The following is a 20,424-nucleotide window of genomic DNA, read 5'->3' as shown; positions in this document are numbered from 1 at the left end:
CATTCTATGAGGCCACCATCACAATGATACCAAATCAGACAAGGATGTCACAAAGAAAGAAAACTACAGGCCAATATTACTGATGAACATAGATGCAAAAATCCTCAACAAAATACTAGCAAACAGAATCCAACAGTACATTAAAAGGATCATACACCACGATCAAGTGGAATTTATTCCAGGAATGCAAGGATTCTTCAATATATGCAAATCAATCAATGTGATACACCATATTAACAAATTGAGGGAGAAAAACCATATGATCATCTCAATAGATGCAGAAAGAGCTTTTGACAAAGTTCAACAGCCATGTATGATAAAATCTCTTCAGAAAGTAGGCATAGAGGGAACTTACCTCAACATAATAAAGGCCATATATGACAAACACACAGCCAACATCATGCTCAATGGTGAAAAACTGAAACCATTTCCTCTAAGATCAGGAAAAAGACAAAGTTGCCCATTCTCACCACTATTATTCAGCCTAGTTTTGGAAGTTTTAGCCAGAGCAATCAGAGAAGAAAAAGAAATAAAAGGAATCCAAATCAGAAAAGAGGAAGTAAACTGTCACTGTTTGCAGATGACATGATACTATACATAGAGAATCATAAACATGCTACCAGAAAATGACTAGAGCTAATCAATGAATTTGGTAACACAGCAGGATAAAAAATTAATGCACAGAAATCTCTTCAATTCCTATACACTAATGATGAACAATCTGAAAGATAAATTAAGGAAACACTCCCATTTACCACTACAACAAAAAGAATAAAATTCCTAGGAATAAACCTACCTAAGGAGACAAAAACCTGTATGCAGAAAACTATAAGACACTGATTAAAGAAATTAAAGATGATACAAACAGATGGAGAGATATACCATGTTCTTGGATTAGAAGAATCAACATTGTGGAAATGACTATACTACCCAAAGCAATCTACAGTTTCATTGCAATTCCTATCAAACTACCAATAGCATTTTTCACAGAACTAGAACCAAAAATTTCACAATTTGTATGGAAACACAAAGGACCCTGAATAGCGAAAGCAATCTTGAGAAAGAAAAACAGAGCTGGAGGAATCAGGCTCCCTGACTTCAGACTATACTACAAACCTACAGTAATCAAGACAGTATGGTACTGGCACAAAAACAGAAATAAAGACCAATGGAACAGGATAGACAGCCCAGAGAAAAACCCACGAACATATGGTCACCTTATTTTTGATAAAGGAGGAAAGAATATACAATGGAGAAAAGACAGCCTCTTCAATAAGTGGTCCTGGGAAAACTGGACAGCTACGTGTAAAAGAATGAAATCAGAACACTCCCTAACACCATACACAAAAATAAACTCCAAATGGATTAAAGACCTAAATTAAGGCCAGACACTGTCAAACTCTTAGAGGAAAACAGAGGCAGAACACTCTATGACATATATCACAGCAAGATCCTTTTTGACCCACCTCTTAGAGAAATGGAAAGAAAAACAAAATAAACAAATAGGGACTAATGAAACTTAAAAGATTTTGCACAGCAAAGGAAAACATAAACAAGACGAAAAGACAACCCTCAGAATGGGAGACAATATTTGCAAATGAAGCAGCTAACAAAGAATTAATCTCCAAAATATACAAGCAGCTCATGCAGCTCAATATCAAAAAAACAAACAACCCAATCCAAAAATGGGCAGAAGCCCTAAATAGACATTTATCCATAGGAGATATACAGATTGCCATCAAACACATGAAAGGATGCTCAACATCACTAATCATTAGAGAAATGCAAATCAAAACTACAATGAGGTATCACCTCACACCAGTCAGAATGGCCATCATCAAAAAATCTACAAACAGTAAATGCTGGCGAGGGTGTAGAGAAAAGGGATCCCTCTTGCACTGTCTTTGGGAATGTAAATTGATACAGCCACTATGGAGAACAGTATGGAGGTTCCTTAAAAAACTAAAAATAGAACCACCATACAACCCAGCAATCCCACTACTGGGCATATACCCAGAAAACCATAATTTAAAAAGAGTCATGTACCACAATGTACATTGCAGCTCTATTTACAATAGACAGGACATGGAAGCAATCTAAGTGTCCATTGACAAATGAATGGATAAAGAAGATGTGGCACATATACACAATGGAATATTACTCAGCCATAAGATGTAATGAAATTGAAATATTTATAGTGAGGTGGATGGACCTAGAGTCTGTCATACAGAGTGAAGTAAGTCAGAAAGAGAAAAACAAATACTGTATGCTAACACATATATATGGAGTCTAAAAAGAAAAAGTTTATGAAGAACCTAGGGCCAGGACAGGAATAAAGATGCAGTAGAGAATGGACCTGAGGACACAGGGAGGAGGAAGTGTATGCTGGGACGAAGTGAGGGAGTGGCGTGGACATATATATACAACCAAATGTAAAATAGATAGCTAGTGGGAAGCAGCCGCATAGCACAAGGGAGATTAGCTCGGTGCTTTGTGACCACGTAGGGTGGGATAGGGAGGGTGGGAAGGAGATGCAAGAGGGAGGAGATATGGGGATAAATATATATGTATAGCTGATTCACTTTGTTATAAAGCAGAAACTAACGCACCATTTTAAAATAATTATACTCCAATAATGTTGTTTAAAAAAAAAAGGGCAAAGGTTACCCATAAAATGGAAGAGTGTATTTGAAAATCATCTGACTAGGGAACTATGTTCAGAAAAAAATAAAGAACTCTTAACAATTCAACAAAAAGACAACTCAACTTAAATGAGCAAAGAATATGAATAGACATTTCTGTAAAGCTCTTATACAAATGGCCAAAAGTATGCTTGACATTAGTCAATGTCAAAGTGCAAATCAAAATCATAATTAAATACCACTCCACCACCTCCCCACTAGAATGGCTATAATCAAAAGCATAAAATAACCAGCGTTTGTGAGGATGTGGAGACATTTGAACTCCCATACATTGCTGGTGGAGAAGTAAAATGGCAGAGTCTCTTGTGGAAAACAGTTGGGACTGCCTCCAACAGTCCAACTTTAAGTTCCCATATACCCCAGCAATTCCACTCCAAGGTAAATATCCAAGATAGACAAAAACATGGAAGGTAAACAAAAGCAAACATAAACTCAAAAAATTGTACATAAGCGTTCTTATCAATATTATTCATAACAGTCAAAATTGGAAACAATTCAAATATCCATTAACTGATGCATGGATAAATAAAAAGTGGTATGCCCATACAATAGAATATTATTCAGAGATAAAAATTAATGAAGTATGGGACATAGATAAACCTTGAAAATATTAAGCTTAGGTGAAAAACATAGTCACAAAATTTCAAATGTTGTAGGATTCCATGTACATTAAAAGTCCAAGGGCTTCCCTGGTGGCGCAGTGGTTGAGAGTCGGCCTGCCGATGCAGGGGACACGGGTTCGTGCCCCAGTCCGGGAAGATCCCACATGCCGCGGAGCGGCTGGGCCCGTGAGCCGCGGACGCTGAGCCTGCACGTCCGGAGCCTGTGCTCCGCAACGGGAGAGGCCCCAACAGTGAGAGGCCCGTGTACCGCCAACAAACAAACAAACAAACAAACAAACAAGTCCAAATTAGGCAAATCTGTAAAGAAAGTAGATTAGTGGTTGCCTAAAGCACTGATGGTGGGGAGGATAGGGAATGTCTAATGATTATGAGCTTCCTTTTGGGGATGATGTTTGTATACTCTGTGAATATACTAAACATTTTCCTATTATACACTTGAATTGTATGTTGTATTATATATATCTAATAAAACTTCTAAAAATACTTAGAAACCCAAATTTGTTAAGGAAAAATATCAAATTTTCTTCAATTTTTTTCACCAGTGTGAAGGTTCTTAGAAAAATATTTTTTTAATTCATTGTCATAATAGAGCAAATAGATTACAAATATATACATCACAGTTTCTGTCAGATATTTTTCAGACTGCTGTACTTCAAGGCATTGGATGTAATGTATACATTCCCTTATAAAAATGAGGTTACCTAGATTCATTTTTTCTTCATTCATAGTCAATAATGTTTGAGATCTTCAAAAGTTTATTTCTACACACACGTAAAAACCCATGACTTAAAATGTGCAATTTTTGTTGGTAAATGGGACATTTAGAGATAGAAGATTACCAAATTGGTACCATTATCTAACACAGTCTCAGAGAAAGAAGAGACTATAGAAGCAAAATTATTTTTCCACCCATTGGATTTTGACTGTAATAAAGAGAAAAATCCTCTGTTTTCTTATGCCAAAATGAATATTTCACTGGGCTTGGATTTAGTAGAAAGGAGATTGAGCTGAGGCACCCTGCTGGGCACCCCATGAGTAACTAGCAGTAATTTAACCCTTCGGCTATTGATTAGTAGGAAGGATGACTTAAATATTCACATAAGAAAGTATATGGGTTTTTCTCTGGCTTTCTCTAGGAGAGCAAATATTTTCTTACTTACTAATTAATACATAAACATTCCAAAGAGCATTACATAATGAAATGAAAATTTTTGCAGGAAAAAAACCCTGACTTATGAAGTAGTTACTCTTGTATTTAACTTTCAGAATGCAGTCGTTGGCATGCTTCTAACGCTTATCATTTGGGTCACATATGCTGTTCCCACATGCATAGACCTAACTATGATTGTGCCAACTCTAGCATCACAATTCTCTTTTATACAGTTTTCCTTGGCTTTTGTAGATTTGCTTAAGGCTTTTTACATGGAAGGGATAAATTTTTCAAAAGAGAGGACCTGCCAGAGCATTTTGTACATTGCCAATGACAGCTGCAGGCTTCTGATTTCTAAAGTACCACATTTTAACTCTGTCATAGGAGTGACATGAAACTACTGCACTGAAAAGGAGAATTGGTAAATATAATTTAAAAATATGATATATTTGTAAACAAAACAATTTGCTCAAGCATTGTAAACAGCCAATGCCATTTCATTGGTAAAGAGGTAATTATACGTATATCAATGGCAAAAGGAATGAGAGTATTAATACAAATTGTATTTTAATATCTTGTTTCCCATCCTAATCACTTAAAGAAACTTAGAAATAGAAGAATTGCTTTCATTTTTAAAAACGATTACAATTTATATATGGGCTAACAGTTTAATATACAGAGTTGAGAATCAATTAATGTTTCATAACTGAATTACCAGACTCACGAAGTTCTTCTCAGTGAATACATATACACTTGAGAATTAGTGCTTAAAGGCAAAAAAGTATGTAGTTGTTTAAAGTATCACTCCCTAACTATAATAAACTGAACATATTTAATTTGAAAATATGTTCTTTCCAAATACAATATTATTATTCAGACTTTTTTTCTTAAGGAAAAAATAGTGAAATCTCTTCAGAATGATGTGTCTACTGATAAAATGAAGTTCATATGTAAAGCAATTGTCCAAGGGATAATGGCAAAACAATTTGAAGGAAAGATGCCTGCATTACTCAGATTCTCTCTTTTTCTATTTTTGTCTCTCCATAGGTATATGTATATGCATATATATCTGTGTGTATAAACCTTTATATATTTACACATAATGATCATAAATATAACATGCATATGACAGAATTCAAGATATTATAAATATATATGTACATGGTATTTTATATAATAGAAATTACATAAAATATACTCAAATGTATTATTTTATTAAATATTTTACTTTATGAATATTTATCAGCTATTAGAGTGTGCCTTCTCTATTTTGTTTCTTCTATATAGATCAGGTATACAGATGGCTTTCAAGGGAGACATTAAAGACCTGAGTATCGTATACAAATAATCCTTGTATGTATATATGCACACTTTTTCTAAGTGAAGTTCTATAAATTTCACCAGATTCTTAAAGGTTACACAAAATATACTCAATCATTAGACATAGACTTATTCTATGGGACTTGGTGAAAATATTACTGGAGTTTTGTTTAACAGCATAGGTGTAACCAAGTGGTTGCAAAGGGAAATTTACATAGAGTTTCCTGGATGCCAGTCTATGCAGGTGCTAAAAAGATGCCAGTCGGATATTTTTCATGTTATTTTGCTCTAGCACTATCTTTAGATTTGTTGAACATAACTACACATGAAGGCAGATTGTTTCACTATGTATTGGAACCTCCAGCCAAACTCAATAATACTGACTGTATCTTACCCCCAACAGCAAGTAATCTCAAGACCCTGCTGTTAAAAATTTTATCAATATACTTACTATGTAAGGTGCAGGAACTTTAAGTCATGAGGGAAGGAGGGAGGGGCACAGCAAGAGTGAGGAAGAAGTAGAATCATCAAAAACCAAAAATGGCTGTAAGTCTGCACATTAAAATGTTTTTGACAATGATTATTATACTACCTGGTTTTCATCAAAAACACATAAAATTATTAAATAATGCTATAGAATAATGCTGATTAACTATCAGTCATATGTAATATGTATGTATATCTATCTAACATTATTTATATGTATTATATACTATAAATAAATCTATTCATCACCTTAACTTATGAGGTAGGTACTATTATTTTTACTTTACAGATGAAGAGAGTGGGGTTTAGAGAGGTTAGGTGATTTGTTCAAGGCCACACAGTGTTTCTGGCCTTTCACCTTAGACTGTATGACTAAAACATCTCCACTTGTAACATCTGTGTCATTACTGACTCTCAATATTAAACTATCTCAAATTAAAATACTGAACCAGAGTAACAATGTGTATATACTCCATTGCTACTGCAACTCTGTAATTATGACAACCAATTGTTACAGCTATCTGTTCAAAAACTAATAAATATTTCAGCTCTAGAAGAATTAGAGTCAGGAAATGAAATCAGTCCCAGATTCTTTTCTTCTTCATTGAACAAACTTGCACAATGGTTTTGAATTTCACCAACACACACCATTCTGTTTTAGATAGAACTGAAAAGGAAATTAAGCACTCACTGACCTGATCTCCTTTCATACATAAACACAGGTAAAACAAAATATATTTGTCATTTCTTAAGGTAGTAAAGATTTCCATCAGAATCTTATGTTTCAAAAACTACAGTTAATTTATTTATGTAAATTTGAACACACAACATCGTTCTGTTCTTACTCTGGTGGAATGAAAGTCAATTTAATGACCATGAGCTCAACTGCGGGAACATTAAAGAACCTGTTTGACGGTAACCTTCAGTCATATGACTGGTGGTTTTTTATGGTGACAGCATTGGAATTAAAACCTTCAATTAGTTTTCTGAGTGTCCTCAAATAGATGACACGGAGCTCATCTATCTGGAGATGATAGCCAATTTCAATGGCTTACTCTGACATGGATATGCAGGTTCCTTGAACCAACACTGCTCTAGTTTTTTCAGTGTCTCTGTTCTACACAATCAGTAATTAAACTTTGAAAAAAAACAAGGAATCTATCCAAATATCTCAAACATATAAGGTTACTCCAAAAATGCTGTTTTGGGAATGAAAAGTTTGGAAAATGAGATTTTATAGATTTATTAATAACAGATATGCTAAAATGGACTTCTAGGTGTCGTCTGTTTCCTGCAACATACCCATGCATGTACACACATGCTCCCCACTGCTCTTTTTATCCCCTGGGAGCCTATTCCATTTGAATTCTATCCTTGTGGTTTCTGTTAGGTTTCACCGGTCGGAAGATCCCACAAGAGATTGGAGGTGTGTGGACAGTGCAGTAGGGGTATTTGCTAAATTGTGTCCTTCCCTGTCAGGTCACCATGGGTTAGCTGCATCCCTTGATTGAATCATTCTTTTTCTATCCTGGTTCCAGTACTGTTTTTTTTTTTTTCCTTTATCCTTCAGATTCTCTGCAGTTAATAATTCTTGGAAGCTACCTATGAATGCATTTCCTTGCCTTTTAACCACTTTGAATAAGAAGAAGCCAATGATACAAGTTGAGATGTTTCAAAATTTGTATCATGTTGAATGAGTTTCAGTTATCAATAGACATAACTTTTCAGTTTATGTGTATTAAAAATTTAATGGAATGATGAATAATTAAATATGCCAGGCATAGTAGTAGATGATGGGAAGTACAAATTATATATTATGTTTGTATTTTAAGAGCTCACAACCCTTAGACTCTCTTATTACACTGATATTATAAAATTATAGGACATTAAACACTGTGAAACATAAAGCATCTCAGAGAGCATTTAGTCCAATACTGTCCTTTTCTGGATAAGAAAACTAATACCCAGCGAGTTAAATTCCAAGTGAACATTGGTGCTCTTTCCAGTATATAATGTAATATCTACTTTTTTCCCTAGACAATCTCAGTAATTCATGAACTTACAGATCTATATATTTTGTTTCCATTTTCATAATTGCATTGGAATATTCCCTAACAATTCACAAAAATGAAGCTATAATATCCATAAAAGGAACCAAATAAAATGTAGACTATTTCCTTACCCTTCACTATGTAGTCTTTCTCAGAAAAATATAATAATACAGTTGTAATAATACCACCATAAAGACTGATTTTTCAGCAAAAGTATAATTTACATATAGCAAATATAGATATGTATGTACCAAATATCAATATTTAAATTAAAAGTAATGAAATAAAGTGGGAAAATAATATGTGTAACACATGCATTAGGTAATGTCCTAAGGTATAAAATAATAAAGAATCCGTTTAATGAAACACAACAGCAGCCGGTTGAACAGCCTACTGAATTCACAATGACTTCCAGAACTTATAACAACTAGTGTTGAAGAGGATTTCTCAAAAGAAGATATCTTATATGCTGTTGAAGAGTGAGAGAAACAGACACACTTTGTTTATAGCATATTCATATTGCTTTTACTTAGGTTCCAGTAAATGTAAATATTTAAAGACTAGGTGGACACTGCTCCAGAGTTTTATTTGTTTATATTCATAACATAATTAGTAAGCCATGGCCAAGTAAGGTTTTATTGAAAAAAACAAATTTTATGCATTATCTAAAAACCTCAATATTGGATTCTATAATGTCAAGAATAGAAAATTTGTAATATTCTTTAACAGTTTGAAACCCACAAAACTGTTTAATATGTGAAGAAAAGGTCTGCAATTTTAAATGTGAACTTTCTCCAGTAAAGAAATTCCCACATTAAAACCCACTGACCTTCTAAATTTTATTATCCTGTACTTTTAATGCTTCTTAATTTAGTTCAATCTAAATTCATGTTTTAAGGTCTCAAATAGAAAAAAAAAAACCCTATGTGATATCTTTAATCTTAAAAAAAGAATTTATTAGAGGAGGAGTTGTGATGAGAATAGAGGACTTCAAGTCAGGTATTAAAGCAACAAAAAGAGGAAAATCACAGCAAATTGTCATTATTTGGATCACTATTTGTTTTTGCCTCATTGCTATAAAAAGACTGCCTTTCAATTTCTGGTATTTCCAATCAAAAGAGTCACTTTTTTCCTTAAAAATGCTTATTATATAAAACTTAATGGTTCATAGTTCTAACTTTAGTTCAAATTTGGAAGAAATAGGAAATAAAGACCATTCTAGAAATACATAGTTCCAATACACAAGTCTTAAATATGCAGTCAAATGAAATTCAAAGAAATGTACACGTTATGTAACCACTAGCTAGAACAATTGAGAACTTTAGCAGCATCCCAGAAATCTCCCCACTGCCTCTTCTTAGTCATTACCTTCCAAAGGTAAGCACTACTTGACCTCTAATCAACACAGATTAATTTTAATCTGTTTTTGAATCTCATGTGAACAGCATTATGCTATCAATGCTATTTTACATCTGGCTTCTTTCCCTCAGCATTATTTATGTGAGAGGCTTCCATACCACTGCTTATAGCAACATCCTGTATATTTTCAATGCTATATTGTATGAATACACAAAGATGCACTCATCCATCCTACAACTGATGGACATTTGGATTGCTTCCAGTTTGGGGAAACATGGATACTTTTGCTATGAAAATTGATGTACAGCTTCTGGTGAAATTTTTATGCATTTTTTGCTGGATCTATTACTACAAATGGAATTTATATATCTTAGGTTGAGAAATTCAGCTTTATTAGTGACTTTCAAGCAACTTTCCAAGTGGTTGTACTAAGTAGGACTCCTACCTATCAGCACCATTTCAGAGGTCAAGTTCTTTTAAATCTTCTTGAATACATTTAAAAATATATTTTTAAAATTTTAGCCATTACGGACTATCTCGTTTTTTAGATCATTTGTATTTCCCTAATGAGTAATGGAGTTCATAAAATTACCTTATGTTTGTTGCCATTTGGATATCATCTTTCATAAAGTATCTTCTGAAGGTTTTTACCCATTTATAAAAGTAATTTATGGTATTTCTATTAAAATATAGGCTTTATTTTTATTCTTGGATATATGCTTTTTATATAAGTTTTATTGAGATATAATTCACATACTTATAAAACACACATTTAAACTGTACAATTCAACGGTTATTAGTATATTAGAAGAATTGTGCAAACATGGCTGTAATCAATTTTAGAACATATTTATCATCCTAAAGAGAACTCCAAAGCAGTCACGCCTCCCACTTTCTCTCAATGCCCACTCCTCAGCCCTCCACGACAACTAATCTAGTTTATGTCTCTATAGATTTGCCTATTCTGGGTATTTCCTACATGCAAATTCATATATGTTCTTTTGTAATGAATTCCTACCATATATGGTCTTTTGTGACCTCTCTTGTGCCTTCTTTCACTTAGCACGTTCAAGTCCATTCAGGTTGCAGCTTGTCTCGGTACTTGATTGTTTTTGATTGCTAAATAATATTCCACTGTACGAATATATCACTTTTTATTTATACATTTATTAGTTGACTGATTTTTACGTATGTTCAAAGTTTTGACTTTTAGGAATATTGCTGCTATAAACATTCTTGTACAATTTTTTGGTATATGTTTATTTTCATTTATGTTGGTTATATACGTAGGATAGCAATGGCTGGATCAGATGGTAACACTGTTCAGCGTCTGAGCAACTGCCTGACTGTTTCCCAGAGGCTACACCATTTACATTCCCACCAGCAGTGCATGAGTGTTTCAGTGTATCCACCCTACCTGTCTTTTCACTACCTGTCTTCTTCATTTATTGATGTCCTAATTATGTGAGTGGTGTTTCCTTGTAGTTTTGCAATTCCCTAAATAGCTAATGAAGGTGAGCATATTTTTATGTGATTATCATCCATTTGTATGTCTTCTTTGGAAAACTGTCTAGTTAGATCCTTTGCCCATTTTTAAATCTTTTTTTTTAATTGAGTAGTAAGAGTTCTTTATATATTTTAGATAAAAGTCCCCTATCAAATATATGATTGCAAATATTTTTTCTTATTCTGTGTGTTGTGCCCCTCTAGTGAATTTTTCATTTCAGTTATTGTATATTTCAATCTCAGAATTTCCATTTGATTCTTTTTTATAATTTCTACTTTTTAGTGATATTCTTTATTTGATGGGTTGTTATCATACATACTTTTTAAATTCTTTAAGCATGATTTCATTGTTTCTTTAAAGATATTTACAATGGCTACTTTGAAGACTTTCTCTGGTAAGTGTATACCTTGTTTTTCTTGCAGACAATTTCTACTGTCTGTTTTATTCCCCCATTATGTGTCACACTTTTCGTACTTTTTTATTTTTCAGTTCTCATAGTTTTTTGTTGAAAACTGAACATTTTAGGTGACATAATTTTAACAAGTCTGCAAACTCATTGCATCTTCCCTTCTGGGGCTTGTCATTGTTGCTTGGTTATTGGTTGTTGCTTGTTACTGGTTGTTTATCTGTTTACTGACTCAGCTTGACTATTTTTGCAGCGTGGAGGTTCTGATATTGCTCCTCAGAGGTATCAGCCATGGGTGCATGTACATCACCACGTGACAATAGCGGTTTTGGCCAGGCTCTCTCTCATCATTGCTTCCCCTGATCTCTCTGTTAAACCGTTGACCTCTGTCACTATCATGCCAAGATGTTAGATTACACTAACCATCAGTCAATCACTCTATTGGGGCATACATTTCTCCATAGTTTAATCCAATTAAATATGGGTCTCTTTGAATGGGCAGTTTTTGAGGCCATATTGTGAAAGCTCTTTTTAGCTGTCTCATTCTTTGATATTCCTTGGTAAACTACCTGACCCATGGACCTCTGTTCTTTGGCTTGCCTACCTCCTGACCACAATATCTGAATCACTGCTCTAGACCACAGGAGTGGTTAACTGCTCTCAGAGGGATTCTCCTGCTTTATGAGGAGAGAGGTGGGTGAGGGCAGGAGCATCTGGTTTTCTGAGCTTGCCTCTCCTGGAATGGAGACTTTGACTACTAGCAAGTTTGGTTAAGGTAATCACGGACTCACTGTTCTCAGTCTGCCATGTCTGGTGTAGAGCTCCCTTCTTTTAAGTGGGGGTTGAGTAGAGGATAGGGGCTCTCCCCCTCACAACCTCATTTACCTGGATATTTGTCTCTGCAATACAGACCTGGCTGAATGAGAAATTCTCTATCTCCTGACTAGGAACAGAGAGAGAAGAAGACTCATCTTGGCCACAGCTGTGTGGAGTGCAAAGTCCAATGTAGATATTATATTCTAATCTTTGATGAGAGAAATTCTCAAGTGAAACTTTGAAAGAAGGTGATTTACTACCATATGCATTTGATGAAAAATAACACCAAGTTATATATACAAGTTACTCCTTCATAGTGATCATTTAAAGAGTTAAATTGATTTGTTTACTGAATCCATGTTCTGTAGTGTTAACTTTATCATACTTACTTCTCTATCAGTTTAACTGCAACACAAAGAATGTATCTAAAAGGATTTCTTCAAATCGAAGTGCTAATATATCCACAAGAAATGGTGATTGCTGAAACTGAGAGATGTCTTTAAAATGGCAGGGAAAAAAAGTAAAAGAACAGAAAAACTATAAAATAGAGCAAAGGAATTCCCAAAGTATAAGAGATTAGGTACTTTAAGTAGGTCTAGCAGCTGTTCTTGTGTCAAGAGATCTCAGAAAGCTGGGTTATTTTCTCAAGTTTCCAGTTCTGTTTACCTCTCACCATTGTATCACTTCCCCACCCCACCCCAAGCTTTCCTTGATACATTCTCATTATCCTTATCTGCTCACACTGGTGGTCACAGATAAATGACTGAAAATTCCTATCTGTATTACGGAAGTATGGTCAGCATTTTTTTCTGCATACATTTGAAAAATTAAATTCTTACTCATAATTTTACAATGTTTGAACTCCTTCAGCAGTGAACTTTCTGATTTTGTCTTTACTGTTAGAAAAGGGTATTTCACACCTAGCATGAAAATTAAAAAAATAAAAAATAGAAAAAGGTATTTCACACCTAGCATGAAAATTAAAAAAATAAAAAATGAAAATAAAAAAATAATGGGAGCCACATACCCCACTGGCACTTTTTTAAAAAAAATTTATTTAATTTATTGTAATTTTGGCTGCGTTGGGTCTTCGTTGCTGCACACAGGCTCTCTCTAGCTGCGGCAAGCAGGGGTCACTCCTTGTTGCAGTGCACAGGCCTCTTCACTGTGGTGGCTCCTCTTGTGGAGCACGGGTTCTAGGAGTGTGGTCTTCAGTAGTTGTGGCTTATGGGCTCTAGAGCGCAGGCTCAGTAGTTGTGGTGCACGGGCTTAGCTGCTCCGTGGCACGAAGGATCCTCCTGGACAAGGGCTCGAGCCCGTATTCCCTTCATTTGCAGGTGGATTCTTAACCACTGTGCCACCAGGGAAGCCCCCCACTGGCACTTTTATCAGTAGTCACTCTAAAGTTGTACAACACCAAGAAAATATTATGCTCTTGTAACATCTATGGAGTTGAAACTGTGGATTTCTCTCTAGTCTCAGATCACTCAGCTGCAATTTCAAAATTCCTAAGAGCTGTCACAGTATTTGCTTCAGAACCTTACCTTTTCGTTCAAATAAACAGACAACTCCAGACTATGTCTCACATATAATATTTATATAGATAAGTGAAACAGACAACTATGCTATTATCTGTTAAAGAGTAGTTTCTTTTCCCCAAGTGTCCTGGGTTTCATTTCATAGGTTTAAATCCATCCCATGAAAATAAGAAAAAGAAAAAAGAAAACTCAAACGGAGGGGCAGGTCATTCTGGGTCAGGCCAAATTGGAGGACACATCAAATATAAAAATATATGAGTCACTGGCAAGCTGCAGAGTTAATTAAGGGAAAGGATCGAGAGATACATAATAATGTGAATTCAAAAGATGATTCTAAACAAATGAGTGGGCAAGGAGGATGGAGAACCATTAGAAAAGATCTAGGCCATCAAAGAGATGGGACCAGGAGGAGTTGAGGGAATTCAAAGAACTGCTGGTCTTGATCTTAGTCACCTGTGAGACAAGAACATCCACATGCATGTAAAGTGGCTGAAAGAAGATGAAGGCTTTGAGAGGAGTTAAAAAAAAAAAAGTGAAACTGCAGAAAATGGGAAAAGAAGCCAATTAGGGCTAAATAAGATTGCTGAGTAGGGCTGAATACCTAGCCAAGGTTAGAAATCATAAATTTTGATGAGGCAATTAATACTGTTACGCCACTTCTCTCTGTTAGGCTCTGGCTGTCCACGGGTGTGGGGAGATATAACCTGATGCAGGAGCATTCAGTGGGAATGAGGGCATACAAAGAGAGAGGGATTGAGAGATTATTTTAAGGACAGGGTGTTTTTAGTGTCTTAAGTCATTCTTCAGCTGATTCAGAGGGTCCTTAGACCAATACTAATAACCATGAATTTTTCCAAGTGTCTACTATATGCTAAGCTCGTGTTCCACATTTCACACTATCTCCTTTATCTCGCAAGGAGTCTGTGGAGGGGCTTATAACCTCTTTTAGAAACGGCTACACTGAGGTTTGAAAGGTTACTCAGCATTCCAATGTTACCCAGTCACTAAGTGGCACATCCTGATTCAAACACAAGCTTGTTTAGTGCCACATTCCATGATGGGATAATTCTCTTCTCCTGCTCTTCTAGAGGCTTTATGCATTGACGATTTCAAGACGTGGCTTTAAAATTAAGAACCTACAATGCATTGAGAGGATGCTGTTTGTACGTGTGTGTTCAGTTTGTGAAAATCCAGCTAGTTTATACAATTCTGATATGTGGATCTGTCTGAATGTAGTTTGTACTTCATTACAAGGTATTAAAAAATGAATGAGAACTTTGAGGCTGACTGAATGTGTCTAAGAGGTTCTGAGAGAAACCAGAAGGTCATTTTTAGTGGCAAATGTGATTCATAATAATTTCTGCCTGTATTCTGAAAGTCTTCTCCAGAATTCTACTTCTTACTAGATATATTATTTTGGGTGACATAGTTCACCTCTGTACTCTCATATTATCTCATCTATAAAATGAAGAGTTTAGAATTCTTGAGTTATAAAGAGTCTTTGAGCTGTATAAGACATCTATGCATCTTTTTTTTTTCCTCCCTCAAATTTGATTTTTGTGTTTGGACTGTTTGGATGAAAGAATATTTGAGCTCTCATGAAATGTGCAGGATGATTAAAGTTTTATTACATGCATAATTCTTGGAAATGTATACTCCTTCTATCATATATATTAGCAAATAGTCATCCAGCCCTTCAAAAATAGAATTTACATTTTAAGAGACACTTGAGTCAAGATGCCATAATTTATACATTTACGTTAAACTGAAACAATAAGAGAACTGTCAAATAAACAAAAGCGAAAGCAAAATAAATCTGGACTTAGTAAGAAAAGACTTTATTCAAAAGAGTTGTCGTCATGGGGGAAAGACCTACAGAAGGAGGAGGATTACTGCAATGGGGGCATTCTCTGATCCTACAACCATCAAGTGTCTCAAGGGTTATGAAAAAAGGGGTTTTCTTTTATAGAGAGAAGTCAACAATGCTGAAAAGAACTGTGTGTGTGGAAATAGAATGAAAGGTGTGAGAAGTGGGAAGAAAGGATGGTATGATCAGAAAGCAGATCCGAGAATGTTTTATCCTAAAGCCAGCCTATTTCCCAGGAGGACCTATTGAGGATGGATTTCTGCTGGCTCAGCATAAGAGTGGGCCAGATGTCCCAGAGTCTGGGGGAAGGAGATTATCTTAACCAGAGTTTGATTAATAAACATCTTATTCCAATTAATCAACGAGGACAAGCAGTTCAGCTAAACATTTATGAACCAGAGTGTGGAAATTTGGAGGGGTGATTTTGTTCTTGTCCTAGGTAAACAAAGAGGGTATCTAGGACTATTTATTTGAGACATATGGGGAAATATGGTTGTTTAGAATAAGTGGTTTTCCAGAGCATAAGTAGAATTTCTTTTTCTTTTTTTATTAATAAATTTATTTATTTGTTTTTATTTTTGGCTCTGTTGGGTCTTCGTTGCTGTGTGCAGGCTTTCTCTAATTGTGGTGAGTGGGGGCTACTCTTTGTTGCAGTGCGCGGGCTTCTCATTGTCCTGTCTTCTCTTGTTGCGGAGCACAGGCTCTAGGTGCACAGGCTTCGGTAGTTGTGGCACGTGGGCTCAGTAGGTGTGGCTTGCGGGCTCTAGAGCGCAGGCTCAGTAGTTTTAGTGCATAGGTTTAGTGGCTCCACAGCATGTGGGGTCTTCCCAGGCCAGGGCTCAAACCTGTGTTCCTTGCATTGGCAGGCAGGTTCTTAACCACCGCACCACCACCAGGGAAGCCCAAGTGGAATTTCTTAATCTTTGCTGTTTGTCAGGATAACAAGACAGGTAAAATTTACATGGTCAGAGCTATAAAATAATTAGTACATAGGCAAAGTCTTATTGGAGGAATATAATGGCAATAGATAGGGATAGTTTACAAATACACTGTATTATATAATCCTTATCTTGTACTGACTCTGAACAAGAAATGCAGATTCAGCAATTTTTACATAATGACTACAAGGATATGAAATGGAATAATGCCTTAGTGTGCCCAAGGAGAAGCCAGTGTATGTACCAGGATTGTACACTGAACATAAAATAAGCTTCATACTCAGCAGGGAAATAGAATACAATCAGAATCCAATTTTTTGTCTGTTCATGTTAAGAATAAACTGTATTTAAAAATAATTAAGAAAAAAATGAGCATCGCACAATCTAAAATGTAATTTCTACCTATAATTTAAAGTAGTAAAGTAAAAGTAATGCAGAATAACTGATTTGTACACATATTCTTTTAAGAGAAATATTTAAGCTTGCATTATTTATTCAAATAACTGTGTTGTAAAATGTCTACCAACCTAGCACCTCTTTATACCTCTTCCCAAAATAAAGCAGATTAAAGGTTTTTATCCAGATATTCTTGTTATTGTCAAACTGAAGCATGACAGAAATATAAATTGGTGATAGAAAGTCTCCCCTAAATATAAGCCAAAACAATCTTGAGAAAGAAGAACAGAGCTGGAGGAATCATGCTCCCTGACTTCAGACTATACTACAAAGCTACAGTAATCAAAACAGTATGATACTGGCACAAAACCAGACATATAGATCAATGGAACAGGAAAGAGAGCCCAGAAACAAACCCACACACTATGGCCAATTAATCTATTACAACAAAGGAGACAAGAATATAAAATGGAGAAAAGACAGTCTCTCAAATAAGTGGTGCTGGGAAAACTGGACAGCTACATGGAAAAGAATGAGATTAGAACATTCTCTAACATCATGTACAAAAATAAACTCAAAATGAATTAAAGACCTAAATGTAAGACCAGATGCTATAAAACTCTTAGAAGAAAACATAGACAGAACATTCTTTGACAAAAATCGCAGCAATATTTGTTTGGATCCACCTCCTACAGCAATGAAAATAAAAATAAACACATGGTACCTAATCAAACTTAAAAGTTTTTGCATGGTAAAGGAAACCATAAACAAACAAACAAAAAACCACCTTTGGACTGGGAGAAAATATTTGCAAACGATGCTACCGACAAGGGATTAATTTTCAAAATATACAGACAGCTCATACAGCTTAATATCAAAAAAACCAAACAACCCAATCAAAAATGGACAAAAGATCAAAAGAGACATTTCTCCAAATAAGACATACAGATGGCTAATAGGCACATGAAAAGATGCTCAATATCACTAATTACTAGAGAAATGCAAATCAAAACCGCAATGAGGTATCACCTCACACCAGTCAGAATAACCATCATTAAAAAGTCTATAAATAAACAATGCTGGAGAGAGTGTGGAGAAAAAGGAACCCTCCAACACTGTTCATGAGAATGTAAACTGGTGCAGCCACTATGGAGAACAGTATGGAGTTTCCTCCAAAAAACTAAAAATAAAGTTAACTTATGATCCTGCAATCCCACTCCTGGGCATATATCAGGAGAAAACTCTAATTCTAAAGCATACATGCACCCCAATGTTCATTGCAGCACAATCTACAATAGCCAAGACATGGAAGGAGTCTAAATGTCCATATACAAATGAATGGATAAAGAAGATGTGGCATATACTTACATATATATTTGTGTGTGTGTGTGTATATATATATATGTGTGTGTGTGTGTGTATATATATATATATATATAATGAAATACTACTCAGCAATAAAGAATGAAATGCTATTTGCAGCAACATAGATTGACCTAAATATTATCATACTAAGTGAAATAAGTCAGATAGAGAAAGACAAATATCATATGATATCACTTACATGTGGAATCTAATTTAAAAATGATACAAAAGAACTTTATTACAAAATAGAAACAGACTCTCAGATCTTGAAATCAAATTTATGGTTACTAAAGGGGAAACATGGGGGGAAGTGATAAATTAGGAGATTGGGATTAACATATACACACTACTATGTATAAAATAGATAACAAGGACCTACAGTATGGCACAGGGAACTATATTCAATATTCTGTTAAAAAAAAAGAAAGTATCCTCATACTCATATTCTATATTTCTCATCTGTTTTTATTTTGCTTTTGTAGCTCTGGAATTCTTAGTAAATTAACATTTACTTCTGCATTTATAAAGCAATTTCTGGTTCTGCTCATTCCGTTAAATGGGGCCAATGCATGAATGACCTATTCAGCAAAATTACTGTCACAACTCTACCTTGTGAAACACGATTCTGTGATTTTTCTGGGTCTATCTCCTCAAGATTTTCAAAACTTCATGGACAACAGAGGATTAACAATATGTATCCACTGTGTGATGTCAACTGAAAGAAAAACACTGACAGGCAACTTGACTGTGAAGCAGAGTAACAGCAGCTCTTTAAAGGGTTTGCAAACTGGGGAGACATGGTCTGGTTGAATACCACATGGTGTGCCCACCATTGAGGCAAACGGGCAGAGTCTATACAAAGGTAAAAACCACAAACAAGGTATGAAAGTCATTCGGTCCTGTTTGGTGGGGAACTGTAACAGTTCTTTTGGTTCAGTACTTTCCAAATGTCAATCCAAAGCAGAGGAGAGACTGTCAGATAGCTGTCTTTTTCCATTGCTCTGAGGACTGTTATCAGTCGTCACGGTGTTTCTCATGCTAACCCTGGCCTCTTTTTTTTTTTTTCTTATTGTCAGTGAATTTATTCACTGTACATTTAATCTCTTTGAGTTTATGAGTCTATGTTATTAACTTTCATAGTAAAGCAAAATGTATTTATATAATCAGGAAAACTTAATGTCCATAAATGATAATATCAAAGGGAGATAAGGGAGATTAACATTGCATCACGTTTGTTAAGCTCCTACAGTGTGTTTTTAACTGTAACAGAAGGAATTCTTCAATTTTAAATATATTTTACAAGCCAAACACTGCCATATATTTGACCTTAAGAAATCCTTGCATTTATGGAACAAATGTATTTAAAAAAAGAAAGAAAGAAATTCTCATAAGAACCCTATGGAATTGGAATTATTAATCTCATTTAAACATGGGAGTATTGAGGGTGCAAGGGATTGATTAAATTTAATGACATCACATACTCTGGAAGTCAGAGCAGAAACTCAAATCTAGAGCTCTTCCCCTACATGAGCCATGCTTTTTTTGCCACCCTTTTATTTTCTATAGATCATAATTTCAAATAGACATTGATGTTGTATATGTCAATAAAGTTCCTAATGGCCACAATATATATCATATTGAACATTTACCACAGGTAGCACTGTTTAAGTGCAACACAACTATTGTCCCATTCAACCCTCACAGCTGTCCTAGGTTTTTGGTATTTTTCTCCCCCATTTTGCAGATGAAGGAAGCAAAGCAATGGAATTTCAATTTACACAGCTAGTGAACATTGTAAGTAACTAGGTGAGATTCAAACCCCAGAAGTTTGACTTCAGAGCCCATATGCAATCATCATTTAATAAAATGACACTACATAGAATAAAAAATAATGACTAGG

This window comes from Phocoena sinus, chromosome 1 (genome assembly GCF_008692025.1).
Source record: "Phocoena sinus isolate mPhoSin1 chromosome 1, mPhoSin1.pri, whole genome shotgun sequence".
Lineage (NCBI taxonomy): Eukaryota > Metazoa > Chordata > Mammalia > Artiodactyla > Phocoenidae > Phocoena > Phocoena sinus.
Note: the sequence above shows the minus strand (reverse complement) of the source record.